The following is a 16689-nucleotide window of genomic DNA, read 5'->3' on the forward strand; positions in this document are numbered from 1 at the left end:
CTGCACAAAAAAAAATTTTTTAAAAACCCACAAATAATAAAAAGAAGACCAACTGCAACTTGTTCAGAATATCACTTTCCACATCATTCTAAATGTTAATTTTAAGGTGAACAACCCCTTTAAAGTCTTTCAATATTGTGCTATTTGCTAAAGTGAGCATTTTTCCGACATGGGATCATGTTAAAAATCTCTCTTTTTCATTATGTGTATATTCAGAGTACATATCCGATCATTAGGAAAGGCAAGTCAGGGCAGCATGATTGAAGCTGCTAATGCACAGGCCCAGTTTCTTCCTCACTTGTAACATAGTATTAATTATTTTAATGAGCAAGAAAGCATCAAGAAAGGGTCCTGTGCAGTTTCACTTAAAGTCGCGCTGTCACTATTATATTGACTAATTAGCTAATTTCTTGGAATGAAAATATATTTATAAACAGCATTTTTTTAGTAATATATTGGAAGGACTTTATCAAAGGTGAAAGTGCTCTTTAAATACAGAATTCATACTTCAGTTCTAATGTGACATATTTGCATAGTTGTATTAGGTACATGCATTAGGAACACACGTTATCCAATCAGATTTATCTGTACATAATAAAATTTCAATGAAATTGATTGGGGTCTCCAACTGATGTCAGGTAAATGTAGAAGCACAGGCAAGTGACAAGATATGCATGATAAATCAAGGTGAAATTCCTACTGTGACCCTTTAGTGTTCAATGGGTGATCACAAAGTTATACTACATAACAAATTCTGTATCTAACACTGAAGTTTCACCCAACAGTACAAAAACAAATGACTAATTCCGCTCATATTAGTATCGCATTTTAACATATAGACATTCTTTTCCACCCATGCAGAATTTTGCAGAATGATGAACTGCCCTTGTAGTTGAGCCCTTAAACCTACATTTCCTGTGCAAAAGTATTTAAAATAGGATGTCACACAGCTTATAACCTTTAACCGTATCAACACATTTATTCCCTTCTGAAAATTAAAATACTTTTTTTTTTTTTTTTTAAATGTACTGTTATAATATGAACAGCAGTTGTTACAAGTAAAACAGTAAGGAACAGGTCAGATAAACTAATGACTTGTGTTCCTTGCTTTCTGAACATAAAGAAACAAAGGGCATTTGAGATTTAAAATCCTATCTGTGACATTTATATGAATAAACTTACCAGTGAACAGAACTAAAAGCTTCCAGGCAGAGGCAAGTAGGGTTGTGTTAAGCAAGTAAGCAGGCTCGGGCTAATGAAAACAAAAATAATATCTATCTGTACAGGAATGCTTCTGCCCTTCCATCCCATTTATGGGAAGACATGATGCTATATATAGAAGCCATGGAGTGGTTGTCCCAAAAAATGTAGGTCACTCTCAAAACTGCCTTAACGTGTCTCCAATCTCAAAAGTAATATGCATCTTTAAGGTTTTGTAAATATTATAAATAGGATTATTTAAACATATGACTATATATTATATTGGCTACCTCACTTGCTAGAATAGATTCTGCAGCTCAAGTACATATTCCCAGATCACATTTATATTCCAACGTGAAAGAAGGAATTCCCAGAACTTTCGGCACTTAATCATGTTAGAATAATGATGTGGCCCCACTGGAATCTTATTTGGTGAATGAAATCTCTCTAAAGTATATTTCTCAGCTGCTTAAATTTCAATATGTGTTTCACAGTTTGCATTTGCATTAGGCAGGGTAAATATAAGGCCAGTCTTTTGAGCATGGCAGCATATGTCAGTTATTCATCCAAAGCTTGCTTTAACAAGTTAATAAGACTTTGTAAATCATTAGCTTATTAGCTGCCAAGTTTATTAAAGTTAAAGGCAGAACGCATGAGATAAAGTCATAATGCATTGTATATATCTCTATATATATCCCTTTTGAGAACATTTTAATTTACTACCGATAATATGTAAATATATGAGTAGAAATAAATAACTGTAATTTCGGTTTGAAATGTTGTTTCTTGCTCTGTAATTCTTTAATATCCTTATAAGAAAAGAACGACCTTGGAGATCTAAAATTGACTTGGGTCTGTCTGAGCTGTCACTGTACTCTCGGATTACAGGCAGTCATTCCAAGGAGGAGTAACTGAAGATGCCTTGAGGTCTGGCTATAACGTCTTTCAGTTTAGGGTTGTTTCAAGGGGGTGGAGTATTCTAAATAGTTTTGAGGAATGTACAGTGTATGAGGCTATGTTTGTGATGCCTTCACCAGGCCAATATTTGCTTCACATTAGAGCCCAAACAAAACATGCAAGAGATGACGTAGAGTAGATTCCCCCACCACATGAGAGACAAGAAAGTAACTAAAGAGGACTCATAGTACCCCTTAATTCATGTTGCCAATAGACATTTGAGGAGTGATATCCAAGATGCACGTATAACAGTTTGTTCCAAACATCTACTGCAGAATGTTTCAGCCAGTGAGAAAAAGCAACTCTAGCACTGATGGCTCCAAGAAGGTGGGGTGAGGGAGAGCGTTTGTTGGCGAGCACTAGTAATGGTTCTGTGCCCTGCATCACTCATCCTGCTCGACTCATTTATGTCTGTGAGTGCAGTGGTCAACTTGCACTTTTCCCCACAGTGAGATACACTAAAATCGCTTTCATTAAAGGTACATAAACCAAAATACACTCTGTGCCCCTCCCCTTGTTCAGGATCACACACATGCACATCCATTTATCTTGCATACGGAGCACTGGGGACAGGACGCGATGAAGTTTTCTCGGCGTCCCTGTGGTCCATATGTGAGCAAAGTTCAGGTGCGGCTGGGTGGCATGCCTGCTCAGTCCTTCCTGCCTTCTGTCCTGTATTGGCACTGCTGCTGTACCTATTGACATGGGGGAACCCTAGAGCAACGGCCACCTCCTCATCAGGCAGTAGCTCCAGGATACAACTAGTCTAATATCTGCATTACAGCATTGGCTCTGATCTGTCATACAAAAATGTAGTGCACAATGCTGCAACCCATTATTAATCATTATATTCTTTGCAAACCACAATGTTTTTTTACCCACAGTTTATCCCATATTTCCAGCATAATTGCGGTTACCATCACCAATGAGTATGAGAATCACAAGTTGTGATGGATGTTATTTAGCATTAATAACTAAGTTAGCATTCAATTAACTTATATGTTGCCGAAAATATATACATATATCAGTGTTGTCATATACAGGGAGAAACCTCTGGAAATTTGTTTTCAATTTTGTTTGTTCATTTCTATTTTTGTAGCTTATATAGCACAATTTACTACTTCCCCAGCAATTCCCCATAGTCAGTCATTCTTTGTCATTCCTTACTTTTGTAGGATGTGATAGATTTAACCGAAAACGAACCCTCACTCCTGTGGGCTTTGAATGGGTGTGATTACCCAAAGCATAAATAAGGCACTTTATCTCAAAGGCTCTTAGTTCACTATGCTTTGCTGCAGCTCTCCAAAGAGACACTCTCTCTCTCTCTCTCTCTCACACACACACCAGCCAGTTCACACACACTGAAAAAACAAAACATTCTCGGAAGGCCTAAGGCTAAGGGCACACAAAGTGTTTTTTGTTTTTTTTTTGAATGCTGAGAGAAATGGATCCCCTCCCTTGTGCACAGCCCTTGTGTACAGCTTTTGCCTCCGCTCAGCTACACTAAGCAGGAGGCAGGCAGCAGTGGAGCCAACACTCCTTGTCCCCTCAGCCCAAAACCAGCTGATGCTCATGAAGCCTGGCTGTAAAGCTTGTAGTGGATCTGGGAATAGAGGATTGTCCCACCTACATCTCTACAAAGCCTCCAGACTCCTGAACCTTGAACAGAACTCTTACCAACCTGGGGAAACATACCGTATATTGTTTCCTCTAGACTATTACAATGTCCACTACTTTTTCAGCCAGTGCCTCACAATACATATATATATATATATATATATATAATATACAGCAGAAGCCGGCACTCACGTGTAAAGCTGGTAAATGTTCCTGGGTGCAGTCCCAACAAAATGTTTATGGGTGCTTGGAGAAAGATACCGCTCACACAGGTCTTAGGTTCAGTTTTGAAGTTTTATTGTAGAGGCAAGAGAACTGACGTTTCGGCTGCAACACCAGCCTTTGTCAAAGTTACAAATACAAGTGAGCAGAAACCTTATATACAGTGTTTGGTGGGAATTGTCCATTGGTGTCAGTCACAGAGTTTTTTGCAGAAAAATAACAAGAGGTTTATTTTGACCAACGTTTCAGTCCCACACAGGAATTTTCATCAGGGTGAAAATCCTGTGAGTGCCGTCATTCCATGCCTGTTTATATGATTTCCTGCACAGGCACCCGGGTATAATCACTATTTTATGGTGTGCAGCTCCCAAGCATCCTGTATTATATATATATATATATATATATATACAGTATAAATATATATGTAATGTATGTATGTATAATTTTACATTAGGGGGTACAATGAGCATTAGGGCATTAGGATGTATTAAATAAATAATAGATTATATAGAATAATTAAGAAACACTGATTAAGGATCCGTTTTTTTAAGGGTGCACCAACTGTAACTCAATCCTTTAGGCCTCCAATCTTGATTATGTTCCAAGTGGATGATCTGCTTTTTGCACTTCCATGAAGTCTTCCTACTCCACTCTTCCAGGATCCTTGTTAACCTTTATTTTCTCCTTAACTCAGGAGCACAAGGGCTCTTAACATTTGTAAAGAAGAAATGAATATGCAGTAGCATAAGTTATTTGAATGACAATCTACTAACAGACATTGTGACTTCACTTCACCCTAATTAGGTTACTTATGGAACTATTCATTAGAACAAGGACAAATTCCTTGTCTTTCAATAGGCTAGTATTTATAACATACCCTACAAGTCAGGATTGGCATTTACATAAAGGTTAAAATGTTATCATTCAGAAAACACTGTGGAGTAAACAATGTTAGAAGCAAAAGCAACTGGAGCATGCCAATTGCAAAGCTTACTTTAAAACGTTAAACTTCCTTTTGCCCCTTTTTGCCAAAAAGATTAAAAAACAATGTTATAATATACAGGGAAATCACTGCAAATTATTTGTCAACTTTGTTCGTGTTCGTTCATTTCTATTTTTCAGTTTATATAGCACCATTGTATATAGTTACTAATTCCCCCACAATACCCTATTGTCAGTCATTCTTTGTCTTTCCTTACCTTTACTATGCACGCAGAGCAATGTGTAAGGAGAATTACTGTTCCATGGAAGTTACCAAGCAAGCAATATTTACACAGTTTACTAACCAGAAGCAACATGCAAGTACATGTATGGGATTCGTTATCCGCAAACCCATCATCCAGAAAGTTCTGAATTATGAAAATGCCACCTCCCATAGACTCCATTATAAACAAATAATTCTAATTTTGTAAAATGATTTCCTTTTTCTCCGTAATAATAAAACAGTAGCTTGTACTTGAATCCAACTAAGATATAATGAATACTTATTAGAGTTAAAAAATTGTATTAGATTTATTTAATGTTTAAGTAATTTTTTAGCAGATTTAAGGTGTTGAGATCTAAATTATGGAAAGATCCCTTACCCAGAAAACCTCAGGTCTCGAGGATTCTGGATAACAGGTACCATACCTGTACACCAATGCTGTTCTCATAGTCAGGACAAAGCAGCATCACAATAATAAATATAGATGAAAATATAGAGGGCATTAAAGCTAATCGGAGAACAAAGTCTGCCATGTGTGTCCTTTCCTTTATTCCTTTAAACTCACATAATTTCTATTTTTGTAATTCTCTTTCTTTTCTTTATAGATAGTTTATAATCATAGGCGGAGGGTGACTTTTTTGTTGGGGGAGGCTACAGCTAATGTGAGACTAAATGGATTCACTGCTGGTGTAAAAAATGAACCTACCAACTACCTCTTGCTTTTCCCAATGAATTCCAGGCATACTCTGCAATAGTGCAGATGGGAGTGCTTTTTTTTACCCTAAAATGCTTAGGATATAAAAGTATTTACTTCTGTGAGGCAACCCGGTTGGCCACCTCACCCCCGTGCTTTGGCGCGCATGTGCAGTTCGGGGGGGAGTGCGATGTGATGGGTCATTGCCCCCACCGCTAATGACAAGCGGTGGGAGCAATGACAAAGGAGGAGGTCTAGGGGTAGGCAGGAGAGGCATCTGCCTCTTCTGCCTACCCCTAGTTCCCCCCATGCTGTGAGGGGTTCTCCATACATTTGTGTTTGGTAGTTCACTGTTAAATTGACTTTTAATATGATGTAGACTTTAATATTCTGAGACAATTTGCAATTGGTCCTCTTATTTTTAATGGTTTTTCAGTTATTTAGCTTTTTGTTCAGCAGCTCTACGTTTGGTAGTTTATCAGCTACCTGGTTGCTAGGGTCTTATTTACCCTAGCAACCAGGTAGTGTTTTAAACAATGGGATTATGAATAGTTAAGGGGCCCAGCATGGAAAAATAAGTAATAAAAATTACAATAATAATAATAATAATAAAATTGTAGCCTTGCAGAACAATACTTTTTGGCTGCCGGGGTCAGTGACCTCAATTTGAAAGCCGGAAAGAGGCAGAAGAGAAAGGCAAATTATTCAAGAACTATCAAAAAATTAATTAGGAAGACCAATTGCAAAGTTGCTAGGAATAGGCCATTCTATAACATACTAAAAGTTAACTTAAAGGTGAACCACCCCTTTAGTGTTAGTTTTATAGAGAAAGAGGCAGTGGGTTCTGACATCCCAGGCACATTATATACAGTGAGACACAGTCTGTATTTACAAAACCAGCACATTATATGCAGTGAGAAGCAGTGGGAATGGATGGCAGATATTCAGGCCCTGGCACTATAACACTTTATAGTGTACTTTTTCCACTGATGAAGAGAGCATATAGCTCTTGAAACGTTTGGTCTGTATGTGCACTCCGCAATAAACAGGTTGGAGGTATTTTTTTACTCCAGCAATTTCTTTTGTGTGCTTTTTCCCCCTTTTTTCCTATGCTCATTACTATAGGCACCTGGCCAGGTGCATCAGGAGGATCTGCACCAGTGGATAATGGACTGAGTTTACAAGGAACCGTGAGTGTATGAACTTACTTTGTTTGCTATATTGTAGCACCTGGGTATAGCACCTGCATATTGGACCTGGGTATAGCACCTGGGTATAGTACCTGCGTATTGCACCTGCGTATAGTACCTGCGTATAGCACCTGCATAGTACCTGTGTATAGTACCTGTGTATAGCAACTGTGGGAGTGGGATGAAATCTGCAGCAAAAGTTCAGAGTTGGTTCTTAGGTAAAGTTTACAGCCTGCAGATTCTCATTTTCAGTCTTCATTTCTGCATTGCCCTTAGTTTGTAATATGTCCCGATCCCTGTGTGCATCTATGCCTTGATTGGTCAATTTTGCTGTTTGTCAAGAAAGCTGTGCTCTGATTGGAGAACTCACAAGAAGAAAGATCCAATCAGAGCACAGCAGAATCGGCTTGCAGGATCAGAAGATTTCCAGGACAGTGCAGAAACAGAGCAAGGGTTTTTTTTTTGTTTTCTTTTAAGGTGCCAAGCAGGTTTGGGGAGGCTTAGCCTTCCCTAGCCTTATTGAAAATCCGCCTATGTTTATAATGCTTATTATGCTATTATACTATGTTTTATGAAGGGTAGGAGTGCCATGTTTTCCTGCTTGATTCTGTTTTGTTGCTACTTTAGTACTATACAGTGCCGTGAAACACATGCTGACATCTCTGTCCTTTTGACCATAACCCATTTGGATGGCCTTTCTTTGAACGGTGTTTGTGAGCAATGTCTTGGCTCTCAGCAAGTAAGAATTTGTAACATACTGTTCTATCAAGTAGCAACAGGGCTGGTTTTCAGTAGGGTATTGCAGCATGGGGGATACTCTCCCATTTTTCACTACAGTCCATTTGACCATTAACAGTTCTATTTATGCAAACTGACCTGATAATTTCCTGTTTAGAAAACTGTCTCTGGGAAGCAGTATACCAGTACAGGTCATTACCCAATTTCCATAATGTTGACAGGGCACTAGGGATGTAGCGAACCCGCGCAAAAATGTTCGCGAACCCGTTCGCGGACTTTCGGCAAAACTCGCGAATATTCGCGAACTTTGCGAACCCCATAGACTTCAATGGGAAGGCGAACTTTAAAACCTAGAAAAGCCATTTCTGGCCAGAAAACTGATTTTAAAGTTGTTTAAAGGGTGCCACGACCTGGACAGTGGCATGCAGGAGGGGGATCAAGCAAAAATTTCTCTGAAAAATACTTTGTAAAAAAAACGCCAAAAAAAAGCGCCCAAAAAAAAAACGCCAAAAAATAACGCAAAAAAAAAAAAAACGCCAAAAAATAATGCCAAAAAAAAAACCGCAAGCTATTCCTATGTATATGCATAGGCGATAAAACGAAGCGGAAAAAACGCGGCGGAAAACCAAGGAGAAAAAACGCGGCGCCAAAAAAAAAACGAGGCGAACCCAAAGTGGCGAACATCGGCAAAAGTCTGCGAATTTGCGCGAACGCGAACACCCGATGTTCGCGCGAATTAGTTCGCCGGCGAACAGTTCGCTACATCTCTACAGGGCACAGTTTGGCATGCCAAATACTCATCTGATTTATCAAGTTTACAAAATGAAATGTATTTATAATTAGAAAGGATTTGTGCCTTTATTCAAATAAGCAAAATAAGAATGTTCTAAATTTATGTTTTCTTCTCAGCTATTGTACTTACTGTACATATTCTTCTGATTACCAGGTGACCTACAGATATATTTTTCTTTATGTCACATTTAAAGGTATGTGCATTCCTAAAAATCGCTGTCTGATTACCACACTTTGCATGTCCTATCGGGGGCGTTGCCTAAACAATGAAGGGCTGATTTATAATGTCCCACACAGTGGGCTGCAATCGCCCATTTTTTTCACTTTGCCCACTGAATTGAGCAGATAGCCGCAGGCTATTTTGGAGTGCAGAGATCTGTGGATTGAATATACAGATATAGGACCCGTTATTCAGAATGCTCTGGACCAAGGGTATTCCGGATAAGGGATCTTTCCGTAATTTGGATCTCCATATGTTAAGTCTACTAAAGAATCAATAAAACATTAATTAACCCCAATAGGATTGTTTTGCATCCAATAAGGATTATTTAAATCTTAGTTGGGATCAATTACAAGGTATTACTACAGAGAAAAAAGAAATCAGTTTTTAATTTCTTATTATTTCTGTATTATTAAAATGGAGTCTATGGGAGAAGGGCATTCCGTAATTCGGAGCTTTCTGGATAACAGGTTTCCGGATAAGGGATCCCATACCTGTAGTATGGCCTGTGTTAGGCCACGCTACATTTAAAAGGGGCAATAAGGGAGGAGACATGTAGGCATCCTCCCCTATTGCCCCTACTTTGCACATCATTCTGAACAAAGATATAAGGATTGACACTCAGGGGGACAGTGTTAAACAGAGGAGTTTAACATATTCTAAAAACCATTAGGTGAGATCTGTATTATTAATATTCACTTTAACCACTGTTTAACCCAGAGGATTTATTGAAGAGCTGTTCTTTAATAACTTCAGCATGGATGATTGATGGACAAGTTAATTTCCACAGCACTTCTAACAACAGTAATGTGTACTTTCTCTATTGGGCCAGTTTTCCTAATACCTTTTCTATACTGTATACATGTACAGTACATAAGGAGTGGTTCAGCTGCACTGTACTTTCCCCCAGTGGAGGAAATCTGTACTATTCTTCCAAAGATTGAAGGGGAAGATTAGCTTGTTTGGGGAGGTCGCCAAGTGAGCAGATCTTCTCCTGATATGCACAGTTAAAGGTGGGCCATATTGCGCTAATTTGATTGTTTGGTCCTGGGCCAAACAAATGAATTACAATGACTGGCAAAGGCACAGTCGGATCTGTGACCGCATCAATGAGCTGATGCAGTCCCCAATCTGACTAAAAATCCAACCTGCCCGATTGAGATCTGGTCAGATACTGGTCTGGTAGGTCTGTCAGGGGTGCCTATACATAGGCAGATAAGCTGCCAAATTGGTCTGAAGGACCAGAATCGGCAGCTGAAATCTGCCTGTGTATGGCAGACCTTTATACGCTTTTGTAAATTTGCTAAATATTATCACTGCGGCACATAGTGTGCTGTACATAAAGGAAGCATATAGCCAAGTCTTAATTGTACATTAATCCCTCACCCAAACTAAGCATACATGTAAAAAATGCAATATGCAATTAAAAACAAATGTATGGGGCTTGTGTTAATATCGAAAATAAGTAGGAGGCTACACAGCTAATTACAGCACTTAGTGTATCTATGAAAAAATGAAAGCCAATAATGCTGATGGGTTTTGTTCCTAATTGGAAAGTACCATGGGAATACAGATTACAATTTAATTTGCTACATATTAAATAAGCAGCATTATATGAAAAGCTAAATGCATGGCACAAACGTTACAAACATAAATTTAAAAAATAATACAAAAATAAGACTGCAAATAAGCAGTTGTTATACATTTAGAAAACAGTGTACATGTTTAGTATAAACAGATGTGCATATTCAGAGGAGTTTAACATTTTTATCATTTAACATTAATACTTTTGCAAAAAGTGCTCTGAGTGCTCTATATCTGATACAGGTTTGGGATCCATTTTCCAGAAACCTGTTTTACAGAAATCTCTGATTTATAGGAAGGCCATTTACCTTAGACTTAATTTTAATAAAATAATTCACATGTACAAAAAAGATTTCCCTTGTCTCTGTAATAATAAAACAGAACCTTGTACTTGATCCCAGCTAAAAAAATAATTATTGAGGCAAAGCAATCCTGTAGGATTTGTTTAATGTTTCATTTAATGTATAATGGGAGGCAGCGGGGCGGCTAGGGGTCACTTTTTTACACAACACCTTCAAATTCAAGATGTCTCCAGCTGCAGACTTTTAAAGCCCTTGGTCAATGCAGCTGAGGAAGTCAATAGTAGTTACATTAATCATTTTGTTAATGTTTATTGATTCTTGCTGTGTTCGTTATGTTAAGTGCGCAGACAGCACATTTAATATTATATAATATGCCTTTTAAAGTGTGCCCAGTTTTTAATAACAAATAATCCCCCTAACCTTCAACATTTTTAAAGCTTAATGTCTAAAAATATAAATAAAGTCAGTAGCCATTTTCAAAGCAATGCTAGTCACCCAGCACACTCTAGCAAATGAAAGACTTGAAATGTTTCGAGTGTGACACGGCTGTCACCGGATTTAGAACATAAATATGTTTGCTAATTATGTCACACTTTTACATGCATTGCAGCAGGTTTGTTTTCTTTGTTGAGGTCACGTAAAGTATGCAGCCTCAAGGACAAATAAACTTTTCAAAACCTATTGGAAAACCACAGGCTTCTTCATATTCAGAAGTTGTATCGAACTGACACATTTAAAAGCAGTTTGTAAAGGAATACAGTGCCTTAAACGGAAATAAAATAGGTTAGCTCTGGCTTGTGAAAGTACAAAAAAGTGACAAGATGGAATGACATGATACAAAGGTGACATTTGACATGCCTTTTCTGGCCTAATCTGACCTGTTCTGGATGTACCATTTAAGACTGGCGAATATTATATTTTTAAACGTCCTTGTTGTAGAAAATGCCAGCTGAGGTTTAGCAGGCAGATATTTATTTAAAACCAGATCACTCAAAAGGATCCTTTACTATTCACAGGCTATAGCAATATTATTTCATTTACCCTTGATTACCCTATTTTTCATTTTTCATAAATCCACCTTCAAATAAAGCTGACTAGACATCAACGCTCTTCCACTTTCCATCCAACTTTCTTCCAATCTCTCTGTCTTTAAATGATGTCTAAAGTTTACTCTTATTCATTGTAGCAGCTGCTAAATGCAATGCTTAGTGCAACAATTGTTGTAAATGTGGGTCAGAGGAATACCACAACCAGATTGGCCATGTGAGGGCTGCCTGCCCAGAAATAAGAGCACCACCTCTACCTGTGGTAATATTTGTTATAACGTGGACAAAGCTCTTTATAATAACACAATAAAGATAATAATGGCCTACTGAAATGTTTTTGACACAAAGGTAAAAGTATATATTTTTTCAATGGAAATAAGAGTTCCCAGTAGCTGGTTCTTGTACTTAATCTCATACCTCATCTACCCTTTTGCTATGGTAAAGCATAAAAATAATTCCTAAAAAAACAATTTATTTAAACTGCTGTTCTAGTCATGTTCTATCTATAAAAATGTCATTGTAGCACAGTTTATATTATTTTATTGCAGTGTGTTATTGTTAGTAACCATCAAGTCCAGGAAGTAAGGACATAGATAGAAGTTGACAACAGTGGCTTGCAACACAGTCCAATATGCATTTTAATTAAGTGGTGATATTGACCCCTTGATGTAGTAATGGAAGCTTGGAGGGAAAATGCCTAGATCTAGACATCTTTTGAAGAATGTATAGTTTGCATTATTAGTTTTGTTTTAAAGTATACAAATAAAATGGTGTAAAAAATAGTATTTTGTAAACTTCCTATGTGCTAAACCATTCAACTGGGTTTCCCCTTCCCCTCCCATTAGCAATGTTAAGCAGGTTATCAAGGGAAACAACATCTGGATCTCCTCCACCCTTACTGGCTATAGAATCTTCTAACCTGAAATACTCATATGACATAGAGACTGTGATCAAGCTTCCAAAGTGCAGTAACCCTTAGCATGAACTTTATCAAAGTATAGTCCTTGCATAGTCCTTTTCACAAAATTTCAAATAGTAAATAAATTCTAGTAATTTTTTTTTTTGCCACAAATGGATTTGTGGAAAATGTCTGTGTTTTGCCATTTGCAATTTTCTTAAATTGCCACACAATTTTTTGCATTTGGTGTTAGAGAAAAATTTGAGACAAAAACACCCCATTGACTATAATGCATTTGGAGTGAGAAAAAAATGTGAGAAAAACACTCCAATTTACTTCAATGCATTTGGAGTGAGTGAAAACGCCTACTGACCTCAGTGTATTTTGTGTAAGAAAAAACTCCCATTGACTTAATCATGTTTCCCAATAAACAGATTCGCTCATCACTAATGCCTGGCACACACTTAGGGGTATATTTATCATGCTGTGTAAAAAGTGGAGTAAAACATTACCGGTGTTGTTGTTAATAGCAGCCAATCAGATGCTTTGCTTTGGTTTAAAATCTAATTGCTGGTTGCAACATCACCGATAATGCTTCACTCCACTTTTTACCCAGCATTATAAATATACCCCTTAGAGTCCAAACTTTAGTATACACAATTCTAGTTCTATCAGTTGGTAATCACTGGATTATTCTGATGAAGAGAGGCTAGTATCACTTGCTGTGGTTGTTAATAAAGGGGTTAAACACCCTTTGCATCCTTAAAGGAAAATTAAAGTGTATAAAGGTAATTACAGTATAATGTACAATGTATAATGCCCTGCACTTGTGCAACTGGTGTGTTTGCCTCAGAAAGATTATTACAGGTTATATACTGTAAACAAATCTGCTGAGTAGCCATGGGGGCAGCCATTCAAAGGGGAAAAGGCACAGGTTACATAGCATTAAGTTCTATATGTGTATTTTTAGGTAACAAACACCTGTAGTGTATTCAGATCTGGAAATCTGATGCTATTTGATTTGTAATGCTAATAATACCCCTGTCCAAGGTGCAGATTAACCATATAGAAAGCGTGGTAAGTCCGAGTCATTACACCATATTAAAAACTTCCTTGAGAAACAATAGAAACTTCTAACTAAAAGCGTATTGACTTTTAGAACTGTAATAAATATCACAAGAAGTGTGATGACTAAACTCCATTCCTTACCATTATTACTGCCCTGTACTTGTGCAACTGGTGTGTTTGCCTCAGAAAGATTATTACAGGTTATATAAACAAATCTGCTGTGTAGCCATGGAGGCAGCCATTCAAAGGGGAAAAGGCACAGGTTACATAGCAGATACCAGATAAAACACTATTGTATTCTACAGAGCTTATCTGTTATCTGCTATGTAACCTGTGCCTTTTCTCCTTTTTTCCAGCAGCACAGCAGCTTATTTATATAAACTATAGCAGTGTTTCTGTAGCAAACACACCAGGTTTACCAGTGCAGGGCAATAGTACATTATATTTTAATTACTTTAAACACTTTTTTTGGTGTTACTGTTCCTTTAAGTGCGGGTGACTCCTGTTCTCAGCAAACTAGCATAACTTTAAGCATCCAATCAGCAAGCAGATCCGATCAGCCTACAGCAATTCCAATGATGAAAGCAAAAATCTGAATGGTTACTTTGAGTTAATGCACTGGAGCAAAAGTGCCCTGAACAGTGAGCACAGTGAAACATGGAGGGCTTCTTGTTGAAAAGCAGGGCAGGTTTGTGTGACTACTATAGGTCAAGTGATTGTAAGACTCAGAAAGGAAAGATAAGAAAAAGATGTAAATCCTCTTTACAGTACCTTCTATTGGAGCAGAGTAACATCCCTCCACAGATTCAGAAGGCTAAAAGGCACTAAAGCATCAGGCAATGGTCGTTTACCTTCTCCACACCTGTAACAATCTATCTACATCTCACTTTTTCTAGATTTTCCTGCATTCAGGCTTTTCAATAGATATTATACCAGGAAAGATATTAATGGAAGATGTAGTTCAGCAATAGTAGGGAATAAAAACTTGAAATGTAAAGAAAAGTCACAATAAAAATCATCAGTTTGGGAGTAATGTAATGAGCAATATCCTTATGTAATATTTAAAGAGAGATGTTCCCATGTCATACCACTACTACTTGTCCTTGACTTCCATCATGGAAAACACCTACCTAAACCACCAAGAAAGTAAGAAGCATTTTAGTTTTAAACAAAAAAAGCAATGCACTACATACATAGTGTATCTAGGTTTACAAAGTAAATTAAATTGTGTCGTTTATGTACCCATTACATTGAGAGGCAGGGCTCTCTTGCCAAGTGAGTTGTAAATATTAGTATTCTTGGCTCCCTCATGATAAACAGAGCATGGGACATAGTGCTAAAAGGCCAAGTGTGGACAAATTCTTTGCCTAGTACAAGAAAACAAAGTCTCTATTGTGTCACATTAGATAGGGGAGTCCCTACAGCAATCCTTTCATTCTCCAGGATCTGGATCCCGCTACACTTTCTCTAATCTTTAATTTTTTACCACCCATATCTTGATAAGTCTTAAAGACTACTGGCCTAGCGGGGGAATGAGGGAATTACAAAACATACCCTTGTGCCTTTAGCAACATTATAAGGCTCGTTTATGACTACAAGTGAAGGCAAATTGCAACTTTGTATTGTAAATTACAATGTTTTTTACCCACAACTTGAGCATCATAGTAGCCTATAGCAGTGATGCGTCAAATGCAATTCTGGGTGCACACAAGGATAAGGAATCAGACACAATTGCATCCATAGTGTGTCAGAGTGGAGTGTTGCATAATTGAAGAGACAACCCTGAAATTACTGCTTGCAATAAGATAGCAATAGGTGCACTTATATGCAATTCAAAACAGGAACTGGGTGAACTTATTGCTGGCAAGTGCAACTCTAGGGAAGTGCAAGGTGTGTCTTTGAATGCCTATACTCTTAATGACTGCTTATATTTTTGCATGACCACAGTTGCGACTGTGGTTGGGGTATAGTGTGGGATGCTGTTGTCTCCAGAGCTGAGACTGTAGATATCTCCATCTGCTAGAGTACTTGTATCCTAGTTGTGGTGTGGTTGGATCTCTACATGACACACCAGTATACATACATGTTTTTAACATGTCACCAGCCAGTTCTCTTGTGATAAAAATGAGCTTTTCCAAATGAATGATTAAGTTGCAGAAGACTTTTCCTCCTTGACATCTTTCCCTTAAAGCCACAAAGCATTATAGAAACCAAAAAGGTAAACAATACAGCACACAAATAGCCCAAACCAGTCAAGAGTCCCTGCAAAGTTTAATAGCATTGCTACATTCAATTTGAACCTATACTGGTGCTGGTAGTGCATGGAAATACTGTTTGACAGCTGTGCTGGCATTAAGTTCTATATGTGTATTTTTAGGTAACAAACACCTGTAGTGTATTCAGATCTAGAAATCTGATGCTATTTGATTTGTAATGCTAATAATACCCCTGTCCAAGCTGCAGATTAACCATATAGAAAGCGTGGTAAGTCCGAGTCATTACACCATATTAAAAATGTAATTTGCAGAACACATTTTAATCATGAATAGTTTACTTCCTTGAGAAACAATAGAAACTTCTAACTAAATGCGTATTGACTTTTAGAACTGTAATAAATATAACAAGAAGTGTGATGACTAAACTCCATTCCTTACCATTATTACTGTGATTAATAATTTAAAAACTAATTTGCTCCCTGCTCCCTCACAAGGCACAAGCATCCAGAAATCTACAGATATAAAATTGACTTAGTGGTGTATTGACTGACAAACTGGCAAATGGAAAAAGCTGCTCAAGCTTTGCTGCAAATCACAAAAAATCTGCTATTGCTATTTGCTAGTTGCAATTTTCAACCCAGCGTTCTATATGGCTCTAAAATATATGTGGCTGGCAGCAAAGGTTGAATGTATATTTTAATATGGCGATGTAGAGCATGTCTTTGCGGTGCTACAGAGGTG

At 37.6% G+C, this 16689-nt stretch overlaps 1 protein-coding gene across 5 annotated transcripts in view; it reads right to left on the reverse strand.

The window, feature by feature from the left end:
- The window catches only part of myom2 (myomesin 2), a 136312-nt gene extending 135025 nt beyond the window's left edge, over window positions 1–1287 (reverse strand). For all 5 annotated transcript variants that reach the window (XM_012963482.3, XM_031902126.1, XM_018094427.2 and 2 more), the window contains exon 1: window positions 1183–1287. The gene's annotated coding sequence lies outside the window, so the exon portion shown is untranslated. The remainder of the gene's footprint in view (window positions 1–1182) is intronic.
- Window positions 1288–16689: the final 15402 nt, after the last annotated feature.

The sequence above is a fragment of the Xenopus tropicalis genome, chromosome 5 (assembly GCF_000004195.4).
Source record: "Xenopus tropicalis strain Nigerian chromosome 5, UCB_Xtro_10.0, whole genome shotgun sequence".
NCBI classification, from domain to species: Eukaryota; Metazoa; Chordata; class Amphibia; order Anura; family Pipidae; genus Xenopus; species Xenopus tropicalis.